General features: G+C 31.8%; 1 long non-coding RNA gene across 1 annotated transcript; it reads left to right on the plus strand.

Moving 5' to 3' along the window:
• The first annotated feature begins 9,173 nt into the window (after positions 1-9,173).
• On the plus strand, positions 9,174-16,660 carry LOC129957320 (uncharacterized). Its single transcript, XR_008782752.1, has 3 exons — positions 9,174-9,410; positions 12,360-12,562; positions 14,774-16,660. It is a non-coding gene; the product is annotated as an uncharacterized LOC129957320 (long non-coding RNA).
• The last annotated feature ends 1,501 nt before the right edge of the window (positions 16,661-18,161 follow it).

An 18,161-nucleotide genomic window follows, 5' to 3' on the forward strand; every position in this document is an offset into this window, starting at 1 on the left:
TGTAAGTCGTTCTTATGCTTGACACTCCCGCTAGGGCTTTTTTATTTAAAAAAAATGAAGTATGTGGCATCATTTCCAATGACACAAACATATTCCATCTAAAATTTGAGGGTTAAATTAAATTCTCAGGCATACATTCACTTATATGTAGCATGCCAGTGCATATTAATTATACTTATGAAGTATTTCAATGTTAAATTATACCTAAGGAAAAAACACGCAGCATTCAAATTTCAGCTTTCAAGTGCATCTGGACTCGCTATTTTTGGCTCTCGTATGAAATCGGGACACGACGTAATCAGAGTAGACATCAAAATCTCACGTTTTGCTGTAAAAATGAGTCAGTGATGTTAATCGTGAGTCATGTTCACGACTGTCACCTCCACCTGTTGTCCAGATCATGATCGATTTAGCAAACAGAATGGCCACGTGAACGCGCCTCCATGGCCGCGAGCAAACCTTTTGCGCAATTCGCTAAGGTTGCATGTGACAGCAGTAAGCATATTTAATCAATGCCAATATCATCGAGTTTAATAGACTCAGTCGACGTGATTTTTGGCCATTGTAAATTAGAAATGCGTATTATCAAAAAGAAATTCTAATCATAGATTAAAAATTGTTTTTGATGCAAATTAGATGTAAATTAAGGGAATTTTCGAACATGTAATGAAATACGCCAGATAAAAATAAATCAGACTAATGCATTGTAAATATTTGGATTGCACAAAATGATAAGGGTTTTCTAAATACGTTATATAACAAACCGGAATGGTCTTGCATACTTTCCAATAAATATACTTGCGTATTTAATTCTTAAATCAATGCTTAATGTAAAAGCACTTATCAAATTTCATACATTTAAATTATTTGTTTTTGTAATTACAGCGTTTACATGCTTGTGAAAATATAGCCGACGGAAGGTAAAAGCATATAAACAGATTTGGTTCCAAATTTGAAGCTTATCTCTACTTTAAATACTAAATCTTTATGCAAAATTTCATTCATCTAGATCTTTACGTTTTGAAATTGTGCTCACATGTAATCTGACAACTAGGCAGACAAATTTCTTCTGAATGGACTCCTTTTAAAAATTGATAGAAATCTACCAATTTCAAATAGAGACAATATACCAAATTACATCCATCTAGATCCAAACATTTTTAGTTTTCATGTTCATGGACAAATGGACAAGCATAGTTCCAAAAATGTGTTTTCGGATTCAAAAAACTTTGAAATGTAATGATTTATCAATATGTCGCGTTACAATTTTCTGAAAATTATAGCATTTTCTTTATACTTCATATGCGAGAAAATAAAAAGGTTTTCTTTGAAAATTATTCTTACTAGTACAGTTAATAAAACTTTTGAAAAAAGTCTGACTGTCAAACAAAAATTTAATATTGTGAGACTTTTATGGGTAAATGCGTAAAATAAAATGGAATGTTAACTGAATTTATAATATATTGGATGATATACCCAACTTTTCATGAGATAAAATTATTTTCTTGGGTTTTTTTTATGCATGTTTGTTTTTAATTTAAAATCTTTGATATATTTTCAATATTTTTGAGTAAAATGTTATATATTTATAAAATCCCAAATATTCATTGAAAAGTTTAAAGTTATCGCATTCGAACAACAGTTAAAAGTTACATAAAATTATTTTTAATATAAAAAAAATTCTTTGTGTAAAATATAGTAATACAGAAAATATGTTTATCGTCTGAAAGAATATTTTTTTAATTTAAACGAGAAAGTATGTTGTACCCAAAAATTTTAAAATCTTAAAAAATTGTAGAATATCGCAAACGATTTTTAAACATCGAAGACATTTTTTTTTTGAATTTTAATAAATAGTTGCTAGAGAATGATATAAAATTTACACAAATATTATGATTGTCAAACAACATTTATGATTGCATAATGAGATATAAAGCTAAATATCTTTAAGAATGAATTTAAATTTCTACCAGCAGTTAAACGTGAGTATTGAATCCAATTTTTTATAATAATAAACCTCAAAACAATATCAACTAAAAGAGGAATGATTCAATTTCAGCAATAAAAAATTATACCATACTTAAATATCGCTATTTTCTATGCTTCTGTCAGTTAACTCAACCAACCTTGCGCGCCGCCATGTTATTTGCTAGCACAATGTCACGCATGTGCCAAAAGCATAAATTTCAATTATCAAATAATAATAATAATAATAATAATAATAATAATAATCTATTTAATTAACTGTACTGAAAATCTTTTTCCAAAATCTTCTTGCAGAAAATTAATTTATAGTTTGTATACTGTACGACATAAAAAAAATTTGTGGTACAGATTTTTTTATATAGATCTTCAGTTCTTATTCAATGTTTAGAAATTTATAAGAAATTGTGATTCAATTACTTAATGTTATTTACAGCGTTATTTATGAATTCGCTTTTACTTCCTCATTTTCGAATAAAATAATAATTTTTTTTTTTACTAACCAGTTAACAGGTAAAAGAAGCTTTTCTTAGAACATTATTATTTCCTTAGTCCTAACTATATTTTATGATTATTATGGAATCATGTAAAACATCATTATCTCCAGTATAAGAAGACAATTTATTGACTTTTAAAATGATGTAAATACTATTTTTGTACAAGGATATTTTCAGGAACTATAGCAGGAAATTTGCAAATCACATTTAATATTTATTAAATTTGATACTTCTTTATTTTTATGGCTCTTGCGATGAATCGCCATAAAAAGTATTCTTCGTTGCCAATCCGGGCGTAATCTGAAAACCGTCAAGTAAACTCTGAAACATGCCTATCTCGGCATCTTAAGCATAATAGAGCTATGCGATCTTGGTGTAATAAGAAAAGCGCCAAATAAGCACTGGAAACGTAAAAATATATAAAGAACATTAAATTCTAAGTAAATCTTAAAAAACATTTCTTTGAGACACACATTCTTCTCTTAACAAAATAGTCGGGCCGTATTTGTTAGCTCTGATTCAAATGGTGGGATAGAGCGTCAACATTTCATATATTTTTCTTTGCTGTTAGTAGCATATTAAGATAACGATGTAAAAATATCAATAGGTCTCAAAATCAATAACAGGAGGAGCCGCTTGTATGATTTCTCATCAATTAATAAAATTTATTGATTAACTGATAATTAAATTTTAATAATATTCACCCTTTCTAGGGCCGTGGGAAGTATGCTTACAACCAAATTTATCAATCTTTGTATGAAATTATGTAGGTTGGCATAAGTTCTGACACATTTTTTTAATAAGTCAGAAACTTAGATGCTTCAGTTCTTTATCTCAGACAAAATGATGTGTCTTGATTTGTTACTTCATTATTAATGAACCAAATTAATTAATGAATCAAATTAAATTTATCTAATAAGCTAAATGTACCCCTTTTCTTATTCTAATTTCAAGCCTAAAAATATTTTTACATAATATAACTAGAAAAAAAATGGTCCTTTAAAGGGTTAAAATAGATATTATTATCTAGATCTACATGGGTATATAAAATTTCAAAGCTATAATGAGTCAAGAATTATCTTAATGTTACCAAACCAAATTTAAAAATTAGACAGAATACGAAAACGGGTTTTCCAATAATAATTGGCAGTCTCATCGTATAAGAATTGTGAGCAAAATAATCGAAAAAAAAAAATCTTTTAGATTTGTATTTTGTACACAAAGAATAAAGAAAATATTGCAATCTTCAAAAAAAAAAAAAAAAATCGAACTTGGAAACTGACGAATCTCTGTTTAAAATTTCTCCAAGTTCGGAAAACACATTTCTAATATTATGTCTATTTTGTCTGTGACAATGATAACTCAAACACGGTCTCAAATAGACTAACTAAATTTGGAATATGGTCTTAACATCAAATTTGTAGATTTCTAACATAATTTGAGCAGAACGCATTCACAGGAAGTCTGTGGATGACCGAATATACGATAACTTGATTACTACAAAATGAAGAAGGCTGGATGGATAAAATTTGGTACGCATCTATAGTGTAAATATTTATTAGATTCGGAACTAAAACTTCTTAGATTCGAAAAGGCTTGACTGTCTGTCGATTTATACTTTCATAAGCATGTAAATGCGATAGCTTAGAAACGCAATGACTCAAACATATAAAATTTAGAGTACAATTTTGTGACTACAATCGTAGTTCTGTTTCAAATTCTGCTTTCAGTTGGTTGGAAATGATGAGCCTAAAACAGAAATTCAATAGTAAAATATAGTGTTATTTCCTTATCTAATTCCACTTTCGGTTTAATTAATTCCTTTGTAAAAATAATGCGCCATCATGTATCAAGTACTATGTATCAAATGTACGTGATACTTCCGTTGCCCTTGTCAAAGGTCAACACATGCATGTAACATATTTCTGAAAAGTAGAAGGCAGGTTTTTCAAGCAATGCAGAGATTTTGTATTTTCAATTTCGTTTTATTCTCTCCTGGGAGACAAACATGATTATTTACAAGAAGGCGCTGCATGGTACAAAAGCAGAAGTAAAGAAGGAGCGAAACAAATGATCACTAGTCTTATATAACATAGGATTTCCGGCCACGTGCCAACTCAATACATATGTTGACCTTGAGAAGGGCAACGGAAGTATCACTTCCACTCGATACGTAGTACTATTGATGGCGCATTATTTTTACAAAAGAGTTAATTAAACCGAAAGTGGAATTAGATCAGAAAATAAGAGAATATTTTATTATGGACTAAATTAAGATAAAGTTTTGGAAATTAATTTGGATTAAATTAAGAGTTTAAGATATCATTATATGTATTCCATCGGCACGTGGCCTGAAATCCTATGTTATATGAGACTAGTGATCGTTTGGTTCGCGCTTTTTCTTATTTCTGCTTTTGTGCCGCGCTGTGCCGGACGTGCCTTGTCCGCGTCTCTGCTTGTAAATAATTATGCTCTCACGAAATGGATATTAAAATTAATTTAATAAATATAACATGTATCTTCAACGTCTTCGAACCTGCATTCTGCTTCAACCAAAATAATGTTTGATTTATATAATTATCAAAGATTATATGCCACAAAACAGCCAATGATCACACTACAGACTCGTATTTTGTAACTATTTTTCGTTTTTTGTCATGCAAGACATTCGCAGGATTCGATTCGCAAGATCGGAGGAGGGGATAATAACACCTATATTAAAGAGCATGAACGAGAGTTTTGTAGAAACCTCTACCACAGGTTTTATAATGTAATATAAGTAACGCAAAAGCTTTTTTTATCACATATCGTTCAATAAAATGGATTTATCATTAAAAAATAGAGCTCTGTAAACTAATTTCATAACGTCTGAAAAAGATAAAAAGAACTCCAAAAGATAAAAAGGGAATATCTTTTCAATTGTCATTGATTGAACACCAGTCATTCAACTAAATTGAAGGAGGATCTGAATTAATGAATGAAGCTACGCAAATCAATAATCGTAAATTAAAGAACCGGTGATTTAATTACAAATAATTAAATCAACTATCTTGTTATGAGTTGCTGAACGAATTCCGTATCAGTTCTTTACAGATGAAAGAAACTTTAAACAGAAGTGATAAAATACGTAAACATAAAAACGAATAACATTATTTTTATTATTATTATCATCCAAACTCGACCTTAAAAAGAAATAATCTTTCCTTTCAGCAATTAATCGTGTTTATGGACAGGAACTTTTAATGTTTCAACATGTTTTTCGGAAGACCATTAACGTAATAGAAAACTGACTTTTTAATGTCGTCTGGCTTTATTATCACAAAAAACACGAAATGCCATCAAAAATTCATTTTAAATCTAATCAGAAATGGGCAGGAAGATCTTTTTCAAAGATTTTACGACTGGAAGCCATGATGTTGTTCTTTAGGATAAACGTTAATGGTTTGAGGGTAAATAGAGTGCGATGAAATATGAAAGGAAAATAGTATGTAATGGTCAAATTTTTTGAAATAAAAATATAGTTATTATAATGGATTTCAGCAACAGACATGACTAAAATATTATGACGATATACTACAAAAATAGTTAAAGAAAATCCTTTATTTACATTTTTACTTTCTAGAATGTGTAAGATAGAGAAAGTATTGTAATCGTCAAAAAATTCGAATTCGAAATTTTGAGGAATCTCCAAGTTTTAGTCCTTACTGAATTCGAAAGAAAAAAAAAACATTTTTGAAAACTGTCTGTATGTCTGCCATCTGTTTGTAACAAAGTTAATCTAAAAACGCTTTGAGCTTGAAGAATGAAATTTAATATACAGTCTTTTTTCCCAAATTTGTAGATTCTTTCAGATTTTGAGTCAAATTTGTTCAGATTAAGACTGTCTGTCCGACTGTTCGCTATAAGTTAATACGATAACCATAAAACGAAGAGACCTAGACGGATAAAATTCTGTACATAGTTTTTTCAATTATAGTGTAAATACTTATCAAATTTTGTGCCAAATCCAATAAGGTATTGATCGTCTGTCTATCTGTACTTTTAGAAAAAGGTACAGGTGGTAATTTTAAATTGCAATGGTATCAACTTTGGTATGTGATTTTATAACTGTAATTATAATTCTGTTATCAAGTTTTGGTTTTATTTTGGTTAGTATGAATGCCCTAAAGCAAATCGCCGTTTTCGCATACTTTTAACCGAATATCAGGAATTTATCAGAAAAAAAAACTCGCCAATAATAACACTATTGAGTCAATAAAAAATGGAAAATTCACGCCAAAGATTGATATTTCATAACTAGTGTTCTCCAGTGCTGTGCAAACCGTTCTCTTGGATAAAGCATTTATTAAAATGTATGCGAGAAAATTTTGAGGGGACCACGCTCACTGGTTTTAATCTATACTTATTATAAAGCTCAATGTGTGTGTGTGTGTGTGTGTTGGCGCTCTACAGGCCAGACCGTTTGACATACAGCTACCAAATTTGCTACATATATACCTTGGAGGTTGGGAATGTGCACCTGGGGTTTCTTTTTTCGAATTTTTAGTTAGAATTTTAATTATTAATTAAAAACTAACTTTCCCGCCAAAAAAATCTTCCATTTTCCCCACCGCCAACTTTTCCGCCAAAAAAATCTTCCATTATCCCCAGCGCCAAACGAGAAAGGCTTCAGGTTTTTTTTCTCCCAACAGTAATGAGGCCAGGGTTAAAATTTTTCGGCGGATTATTTCAATCGGTTCTGTTTATTTTCTTAATGTTTGATGCATTTAAAATGAAACATTGTTAATGAATCAATCTTTTAGATTCATTCTGAAGTACTTTTGAATTAAAATAAAACAGAATAAAGGAAATTAAAAATTTCTAATCCGCATAGCGTTACCCCAACTGGCGTAGAAAAAATCACGTATTTGCGTTACGTAACCGGCGAAAAAAATTCACGCATGCGCATTCTGTTCTGATTGTTGCCATGACAACGTTATCAATGGATGATTTAAATTATTTTTGGGTTAGTTGCATGCTTTTGTAAGTAAATTGTATTTATGTTAGTTATATATTTTTTGTATATGCTTATAGTTTTAAGTACATCGTTTTTTAAGTAGTTTTTTTAAAATCTGTTTTCAACCGTTTATTTTAAACGATTCGTTTAATTTTCTTAGTGTTTGATGCATTTAAATTTAAACATTGTTAATGAATCGATCTGCTCATAATGAATCTAAGAAAATTTTGTTGACCAACTCTTGAGATATTACATAAATTTAAAAAGATATTCTTTAGTGCCCATAAAGTTTAAACGCTGAGTGACTCTATTTTCAGTAATCAGATTATAAAAAAATGCTTTGTTTCAGTAAAAAATATTATTATATTAATTGAAGATAAATTCTTTCCACTTTAATTTAAAGCATAAATTCTACGGGTGCTAACAGAAAATGAGAGAGATACATATTACGTTATGACTGAAGGCCTTTATAATATTATGAATGAATTATATGATAATCAAAATTTGAAGTTTTAAAATATTTTGATGAAGAAGCTACTAAAGTAGAAATTGCATAAAATATTTAATTATTAAAATTTTAACGAACATTAAGATTGGCGAACCGGCTGGTCGCCAAAGGCGGCTAGTATATAATAAAATCAAAATTATTATGAAGCTATTAAAAAGATGTTAATTTTGATCTATATCCAACAAATGCGCATGATTGCGTCATCGTTTTTGATACTATCGATATCTTCTGTATATAAATAGGTCTAAATCGGGACGAAACAGTTTCATCGATTACTATCATATATTCGCGAGCGGGGTGGTCGGCTGTACGCAAGAAGAAGAAGTGACGGTTTATCTATTAGGATATAAAGATGCAACATCCCTTGACATTAAAAACTTGTTTTTTTTTTTTTTTTTTTTTTTTTTGTCATTTTTCATTTCATTATTTTCTCGCATACATAATATAGAGAGTTATAATAACAGTAAAAATTTTGAACTCGAGATTTTGAAAAATCTCCATGTTTTAGAACTCCCTAAGTTCGAAAAAACACATTGTTAAATGCACGCCTCTCTGTCTGAGACAAAGATAATTCAGAAACTCTGCCCTCCAGTAGAAATGAAATTTGACATTTTGTCTTTACACCAAATTTGTAAAATCTCTGTCAAATTTTGAGCAAAACGAAATTGAAAAAAGTTTGAGTGAAAATTCAATTTAAATAGTATTAATGGATCTTTTGAAATCGCATTGGTACATTCTTGAGATGGACCTCCTATTTGTGGGCTTGGCCATATGACAAAATCAACACTAGAGCCATTGCCGCACCCTTCATATATATACTCAATCTACCATTTCTACTGGAGGGCAATGGATATAATGTGTACCAGATCCAAATTTATGGGGATCTTCAACTAAATCGGATTTAGAACTAACAACCTTTCGAATCCAAGCTTAAACTCTTTTACCAATCCAAGCTGGCTTTAGTATTTAATTAAAGACAAAAAAGAATTTAACGCTTTTATTAAAACATTTAATTTCTGTGATCCTAAAATCTTATAAGTAATCTCACTTGGAATCAGAACTCATAGCTTTCAAAAGTTGTCATCGGGTTCTTTGAAAAGTGCCGCTCGGGAGAAGTTAAGAAAAGAAGAAAAGTGTGGAAGGGAAATTTCTGCTATAAAATGAAGATCTTTGAACTTCTTTCCCTTTGATTTCTTTGTGGTACGAATATGTTTTGTCTGTGAAAATGTGAGTCGTAAAGAGATAAATGAAAGTCTCAAGCATAGTGGATGTGCCAAGGCAAAACACGTGCTTAAGGATGAAATGGCGTGCCTTAGTTCAACGTTTTGTTCAATTTGTTGACAGCAAATAGTTCTGCAGCATGTCTTGGAAAGAATGCACCAATTTCAACTGTCACTTCAGCATGCGTTGTTCCTATCAGAATGTTGTAAGTTTTTTTTAATTTTCTGTATTTCTTTGGTGAATTGTTTTTCAATACATTCATAATGTATTACTCATTTAAATACGCCAGTTTATTTTATGCTTATCAAGTTCAAATTTCGTAAGCTGCGTTTTATTTTATTTCTGTTGCTCTAGAGTTCCACTGCTTTATATGGTTTTACTTTTCATAATACAATTATTCAAATGCTTGAATTTGTTAATTACAACTAATAAATTGATTGTTATCAATTAATTGCACTTCAATTGCTTTTTCTTTCTATATTGGAGGCTTTCTGTTATTGTTTAAGTGGGGAAAACTTGTTGCCAGACTTCTATACTAGGTTTGGTAAATATCAAATAATATTAAATTCTAAACTAAAAAATATTATTAGATTTGCTTGAAAGCATTTAGATTACTGAAACGCAGAAAATTATTTCGTTGAAAGTTAGAAGTAAAGAAATTATGAGGGAAATAAGGCAGATTAAACAATGTCATAGACTCCAAAATATTTATTAAAAACTAAAGTGCCTCGACTTTTCTCGGCCTATAAATTTAATCTCTTAATTGAATTCTTTCTGACACAAACTAGGTGACTGCTGAGAACCGGATTATCAAATAGATAAAGTAGGCAATTGCCTAATGACATCTAGACTCCATCCTAGACATCCAACCTCCTTGCTTTGTCATTAAATGTCAACTTATTGCAGTCACAAAGTTTATAAATTACATGTAATTTTTTCGCATTTGCTGCTTGTCTGTCGAAACGATACAAAGAAATGAAGTAACTCGGGCAGACAAAATAGAAACCAAAGTTTTATCTAAATGGATATTGAAATGGCATCCTTAAAATGGCTTATGTCTCGGGATACAAGTAATCAACGTTTAAGATACTTCGATTAAAAGAAACTGTATACCTTGAACGGTTTTTGCTTAATAAGTAATTTGCAAATATAAATATTACTATTCGAAAAACTAGCGTATCTCTTTAATTATGCGAAATATTTCTGTAACTCATCTTCACATAAAATGGTAGTTTAATTTTCATCACTAAGTACGATTAGCAAGTTAGACAAGATCACTGTCAAGAATATCGAGAAAATAAAGGTTACCTTGGCTTCTATGTTTTTGTGTAAATGTCTTGAATTACTTGCTTTTAGATTCCGATTCATTTCGTTAAATAACACTAAATACTTGTAATGTCCTCACTTTCCTGAACTCTTCTATGAATTTTCCTTAACTTTAATTCTGACTTCTCATAATTGTGATCTTTTGCGTTTTTCTAAGTGATAAACTAAATTATTCGTTATCGTAGCCTAAACTGGAACAGTATATACCAGGTGTCCCTGCGGTCACATTCGTATCGAATCACTTGATGCACTTTTGGTTTTTTTATCTTCTCACCTGGTGATTTTTTTTTTTTTTTTGATTGAGTTCATTTTTACAGAACTTCATTTGCATATTATTCGGCGGAATATCGCTTCTTAATGATTTTACTCTTCAGTTTTGTTTCATATTCGGCAATGTCGGATTCTAATGCCATATTTGTGAAATCTTGTTTAAGAGCTCAACGTTGTCTACCCGAATACTCGAAACACGCTGTGAAAGTTTCTCGTTGTATGCGGAATGCCTCTGTAAATGCATATAAATTGTTCTTAATCTAGCATAACTCTGAGCCAATATTCGTAAAGGTATTTTTGAACAACGGATTAATCAAGTAATCTGTTAATTTTGCCATACATCCCACTTCCTTTCTCAGATCTAAATTTTTCTAGTTATCAACAATTCTATAAATGATTAAGAAATTTTCGTGAGTTTTATTACAATATTTAAACTACCCATAATTTGTTAGCTTAAATCACAACTCGAGATTCAATCAGTCGTCCAGATAATGGTATTCAGTAATTCTGTATAATTCCAGAACTAGTTATTAAGGTATCAGACTAGGTTCGATAGGGAATTTTAAAAAACAAATATTTTAATGCTTACATGAAGCTTTTATTAATGTAAGGATGAAATGATGAATAAAAGTTTAAATTATTTAAATATACATATAGCCTTTGAAGAAAAATCATCTGGATGTGAATTTTAGAATTTATATTACAAAAATTGATTCTTATAAAGAAAAAAATTTAGTTTTTCTCTTGTAGCATTACATGTGTAACATATGTTCGAGTTTAACTATTTAAGAATTATCAGAAATAAAATTATATTCAAAATTCTGTGCGTGATATATGAAATTATCTATGAAAATGTGGAATATTTTTCAATATTTACATTAAACAATGAATTTACTTGTAGAGCATTCAACATAAAGCCCATAGTTCACAACATTCTGCAAAACATAGAGCATTAATTACAAATTTCATTGCGATATTTGGATATTTTTTTGTGATTACATACTTGCGCCATAGAACTGAAATTCGTTTTTAAGAAAATACATTCAAAAATGCAATGCTTATAAGCATCATTTATTCGTCAACAGTTTGCTATAACTTAGCTTCTAATTGACATAGGGACAAAATAAAGACATCACTGCAAGCAGAAACGTATGTTTTTTAAAACTGCAAAAGATATAAAAATGAGAATGTTCATCCAAATTCATGTTTTTAATCTAATATGCCTTAAGATCACTAAACGTCTGGCGAAGATTTTAACATTGTTGTGAAAGATAAGAAAATACGGGTCAAAGTGGCAGAAAACTGTTTCTATGTCTAGATAAAAAGGTCTTTGATTAAGCTTAATAAATCAAATATGTAAAATCAACCCCTTTCTTACATGCAGCTCCCTAAATATATTTCGGATTATATCGAATCTGTGCTTTGTCGGCTATTAAATTTCGAGGCCAATTAGTTTTGCTCCGGTATATATGAAAACAAAATTGCCATAACGAGTCTTTTTAGAAAAATGTATGCCTTTTTTAAAATTTAAAACTCAATTTTTTTTTTGTCTTTACAGATTGTCTAGCAGTTCATCCGCCATCCTTGTTGCCCTGAAAAGGATAGTGAAATAGGCGTCATTCTTACCAAGGACTTGGAATTTAATGCATAATGCAAGACTTGAAAATGCCAAAGTAAAGCCTGAAGCCACCGATTGATGTTCCTAATGTTCCACTTGTATCCGAAGATGCTTTACAAGCTGCATCAATTCCGCTAACGGATGTAAGTAAAACATTTCAATTCCCACAGCTTGTTAAAACTAAGCATACATATCAACACTTAATACATGCCTATTTCTAACATAGCCGATCAAATGACCGGATTTTTTTAATGATTGAATGTATGAAATATGAATGTTAGGAAGGAAATAAACAAATTAACTTCATTATAATTAAACAAAATTGTATATTGTCAATTTCTTTGTATTACAAACAAAAAGAATAAGAATTTTTAATCCATTACTTATTGCACTTTTTACATATACAGGGTCTTTTTATTGTACATTTTCCACAAACATGTTTTCCACATTTAGAACAAATTTTGATGGTTTTATTGTCGTTACAATACTCTATTTGACATGTCTTACGCTGATAAAAATCTGTAATAGATTTAGGCATCGATCGTTTTGTATTTGTTCTTTTGGTTTGTTCACGGGCTTCTCGAAAATCGACGGCTAGTTCTAATGCCAACTGGAGTAAAATCTTGTTTCGAGATATTTTCGTCTGTCGTTTGCTTGTATAAAATCCAAGCATTAATGTCAGTTAAATGAAGAATGTGAAACTAACTGAATACAATACGTTGAATACGCATACATCATAATTTCTGATCATAATTTCATTACATCATAATTTCTGATCTGATAACTTTATAAAAAATCTTTCTCCCGGACAAATGACCCGTTGTGGTAGATCACGGTATGCGACAAATGACTCAAAATAAACAAAATACAAATAATATATTAACTGTATTCTTAGAAAATAAGTCATGAAGTAAAAAATCTGCAAAAGAGGCAAGATCTGCTCATTTTAGATGCAAAATTTTATAATCGGTCATTTGACCGGTTATGGTATGTTTAGAGTTAAAAAAAATATCAATTTAACTTCGATTTTAATAAAACAGCGTGACTAAATTATGGTTCTGCTTAAAATATATTAAACATCGCTAAATGTGGTGAACACATTTGGATAGACTACAGAGTATAGAAAAGTTCAGAGGAATTAATCTCGATCACGAGATCGAAAACAAGCAACAGAATCTTGGAGGGAGCTGTCAGTAAAAGAATGTGCCCAGGAGTTCTTCAAATTCCACGCCTTGAGCCAACTTTAATATATTTAATTGATGTCATGTCCTCGTTACCACGGAAAGGGGTTGCAGTAGCTTCTGAGGTTAAAGACCCCTGAGCACCCAAGGGCAGAAGTCTGACTTCTAGCTCATATGAAGATGAAACTCACACATTCGCTTGCACACCTCAGATAGAACACAGATGAAGAACCATGCCCGAACCGGGACTCGAACCCAGGACGCCCAGATCACGAGGAAGACGCGCTAACCGTATGCCAGGACGCCGGCTAATAGATCTAATTAAAAGAAGCAATGAGAATTTAATTGAGTTAAAAACTAAACAAAAATAGTTTTATAATATTCACGATGAAATCTATGCAAGCAGAATGTTATATTTAATTCTGGATGTGCAAAAAAAATGTTAGAGAAATGTTCTAAACGAGTACAAATTCATAATTCGCATAATTCCAAATTTTCGAAATCTTGAGGTACCCTCTTAAATATTCATTCATAAGGCATCGAATTATCTGCTTCAGAATTCTGATCAGATTAATTCGATCAGAATTATTCTGCTATTCTATAATATCGATTTTCCATCGATATTATAGAATAGCAGAAATAATTTCTGCCAATATCTGATTTGCATTTATCTTTGCAATTTGTTTCAAAGCAGTTTTAAGACTGAATGATAGCCGTGCAACTTGTATTGCATGTTCGTCATGCTAAAATCGTCCATTATATTTTAAATCGGCTGACTTAAGGGTCTTTTGAGCAAAATATTAATTTGAATATTTGGGTAAATTCGAGATTCCTTCATATCAAGGCTGTAAGTCGGTAATCCATTTATGCAGCAAATAACTAATTGTTCTTTTTCATTAGAATACCCATAAATATCGGGTATATCATGGTACAATAATACTGATCAATGGCACTTTGTTAATGTCCGTAACTAAAAATTACACAATCGGCTTAAAATTCATATGTCAAGAACTCGGTTACCTATTCTGAAATTTAAAAACCTGTTAATTCGAACGTGTGGTAAGAAAATACGAGATTATATAAATTGTACCATCTATGCACGTTGCATTGGTTTTAAACATTTTTAATCTTGGGGTTTTTTAAATGCTTAATGGAATAAAATTCTGTTTTCAGGCCACTATGGACAAGATATTCATCCCTCGCTCACAATGGATACTTAAAAGAAGAATCTGAAGCTGGTTTCTTCTAGTCTTTGCTCCTGAAGCTAGCAAACTTTCCAAATTTGGGATTGATTACTGGCAAATTTCCAACCTTATAAAACTTGGATCAGCAATGCCTTGTAAATAAGCCTAAATGGAATACTGGCTTGCCATGGGTGATATATTTTTCATTTAAATTAGCTTTGTTTAGTTATTTTGAAAGTCTTTGGAGCAAGTTCACAATCCTTCGCGCTGATAGTTCAAAATATTGTCACAAAGTTCCAAAGAATAACAAGTCACAAGTAGCACTATCAAATTTATTAATCTATAAACAAGTCGTAACGTGCAAGCGAAGAACCGACTCCATTGCTCGTGGAACTCGGAATTTTTACTTTTACAGAATAATCCAGAATTATAAAGAAGGTTGTAGAAAGTTCTAGAATATTAGCAAATGATTAACAAATTCAAAATTCAGTCTTTAATGTAATGCTACTTGACTGGAATTCGAACCCCCGATCTTGTGCTTTGCAAGCGCGTACCTTACCTCTGAACCGCGCTGACTATGAACATATTTTCCTTTTGCGATAATATTAAGAATTGCAGAGTTGTCACGTTGAAACTCTGCAAGCATGCACGTCCCCATAAAATCAATTTACGATCTAGAATCTGATACTGATCACAAACGAACTGCTTTTGTATCAAAGCATTTTAATGAAATCTAGTAATTCAAGTCACAAAATTGGATTTGTAAAGTCAAGTTTTTTTATTTCAAAGCTCAAGCCGAACATAAGTCCGATATAAAATACAAAAAAAAAAAATAATAAAAGGCAAAAATTCTTAATCTAATTTTGAATGGTGAATTATGCGAATACTGCTGGGAAAGTTTGTAGAACTCTTCAAGCATTGCGTAGTCATACAATATACATTTTGATCAGAGCAATTGAACACCAGTTTTGTATGTGATAGTATATTGCTGTCTGCATTTCAAATGCATGTCGATTGCACTTCTGTTATGAATCTTTATGCCTCAGGCAAGAAATCAACGAGTATCGTAGTTCATGCATCCTATTCCACAAATAACCTCCTACGCAAGTAGTATTAAAATGAATACGAAATCTTGTGTTTTGTAATCCAATTTAAATGAGCTGAAATTGTGATGGAAATCTTTGTAGGTTACTGATACAATAACAATGGGTTTCAGTGAAAGCGGTTATTGGTTAAGCAATACCGGCAAGTCGTTCTTCAAGCATGAATATTTAGTGAACAGAGTTCCGCGTGCGGGTATAATAAATTGTATATTGAGTATTAATAAATTCTATTAACTTCAAACACGAAGCGCATTTCTTTAATAGTTAGGAAATGCACTGAAGTCAACACACATGAGTATTCTCGAGAACCCCATGCAGGCATTTTTTCAAAGTTTCCGAAACCCTGCATATGATTCAATTGCGCGCTAGGGTAAACTAAATTAAATGTTTCAGTTCTAACATAAGTTAATTTCGGTGCATATAGAATAATTAAATTAATGGAAAGTTCAATTACGAATATTTTAGAATCGGATTTTTCCAATGCTGAAAGTGTGAAGCTTAACTTTATAAATATGAAGTTCATTCTAGGCATATAGGGCAGGATTAAATCCATCGAGTCTTGGTACCAACCGGGGTAATTTACAGGAACAATGGGAACGCAATAGATAATAAGTAAAGAATCTGTTATTGTCAAGTAAAATAAAATTCAAACATTCAATTCGAATAGAAATACTTGATTAATATTTTACATAACTAACATCTAACCAATTTATTTCTATGCATAGTTTCACCTTATCTAAAAATAGGGTTGCGCGTTTTTAGCACTAAAATCCATTTGAGACTTTCTTGGAAATGGGTTCTCAGGGGGGGATGGAGAATTGCCCTCGAATTAGATGTTACGGAGAAAAAGGAAGCAGAGGGGTTGTCTAAGTTGTCCATATTTTGGGAAAAGTGGTGGGTGGGGGTGCGTACCAGCCGGCTGGTAAGAGGCAGGGAATCCGATTGTTAAAGTCTGGGTCCATCACCTTATTACTCCGTTTTACCTCTTCATATTATAAAGAAGCTTATGCTTTCAGATTTGGAAACGTAATTTCAGGTTCTTAAACAGTGTAACGAATAATCGTTTGTAGTTTCCTATCGTTCGTTAGTTCACACTTCTGTTTGTCATAGAAAATTTAATCTTTTACAAGGAATATTTTAAATAAATACCTTTACGTTTAAGAGGTAATGTAATAAAGTATTAAAATTTCAACAAAATATACACTTACTGAAAAGGAATTAAATATATCAAATATTTTGTAGAAGTTGCGTGGATGTTTTACCCGGTAGCTTCTGAATATGCATTCGCCTGTAGTATGGCTTGTTGGCATTTGCATTTACAATTCTTTGATTAGTTAAGTAACATCACAATAGCATTTAGTTATCTTATGAGAAATGCCAAAGATAAACAAGATATTAATGCGAGTTCTAAACTTTGTTTAATCTTGCCTTTTTTACAAATGTCGAAATTCAAAATGAATATTCCATTGCTGAAATTGAATACCTTGCTAATGATTTGATCCTAGCACATATTCGTCCAACTGCACAACTTATTGGATCTTGAATTATTTCATTTGCCAGTTAGTTTGCCGCTGTCTTGTATTGTGGCGCGCTTTAGACGCCTTGTATTGTGGCGCGCTTTAGACGCCTTGTATTGTGGCGCGCTTTAGACGCCTTGTATTGTGGCGCGCTTTAGACGCCTTGTATTGTGGCGCGCTTTAGACGCCTTGTATTGTGGCGCGCTTTAGACGCCTTGTATTGTGGCGCGCTTTAGACGCCTTGTATTGTGGCGCGCTTTAGACGCCTTGTATTGTGGCGCGCTTTAGACGCCTTGTATTGTGGCGCGCTTTAGACGCCTTGTATTGTGGCGCGCTTTAGACGCCTTGTATTGTGGCGCGCTTTAGACGCCTTGTATTGTGGCGCGCTTTAGACGCCTTGTATTGTGGCGCGCTTTAGACGCCTTGTATTGTGGCGCGCTTTAGACGCCTTGTATTGTGGCGCGCTTTAGACGCCTTGTATTGTGGCGCGCTTTAGACGCCTTGTATTGTGGCGCGCTTTAGACGCCTTGTATTGTGGCGCGCTTTAGACGCCTTGTATTGTGGCGCGCTTTAGACGCCTTGTATTGTGGCGCGCTTTAGACGCCTTGTATTGTGGCGCGCTTTAGACGCCTTGTATTGTGGCGCGCTTTAGACGCCTTGTCTATATTCCTTTATTCTATTTAGACGCCTTGTATTGTGGCGCGCTTTAGACGCCTTGTCTATATTCCTTTATTCTATTTAGACGCCTTGTATTGTG

Source organism: Argiope bruennichi, chromosome 11 (assembly GCF_947563725.1).
Source record: "Argiope bruennichi chromosome 11, qqArgBrue1.1, whole genome shotgun sequence".
In the NCBI taxonomy this organism is placed as follows: domain Eukaryota; kingdom Metazoa; phylum Arthropoda; class Arachnida; order Araneae; family Araneidae; genus Argiope; species Argiope bruennichi.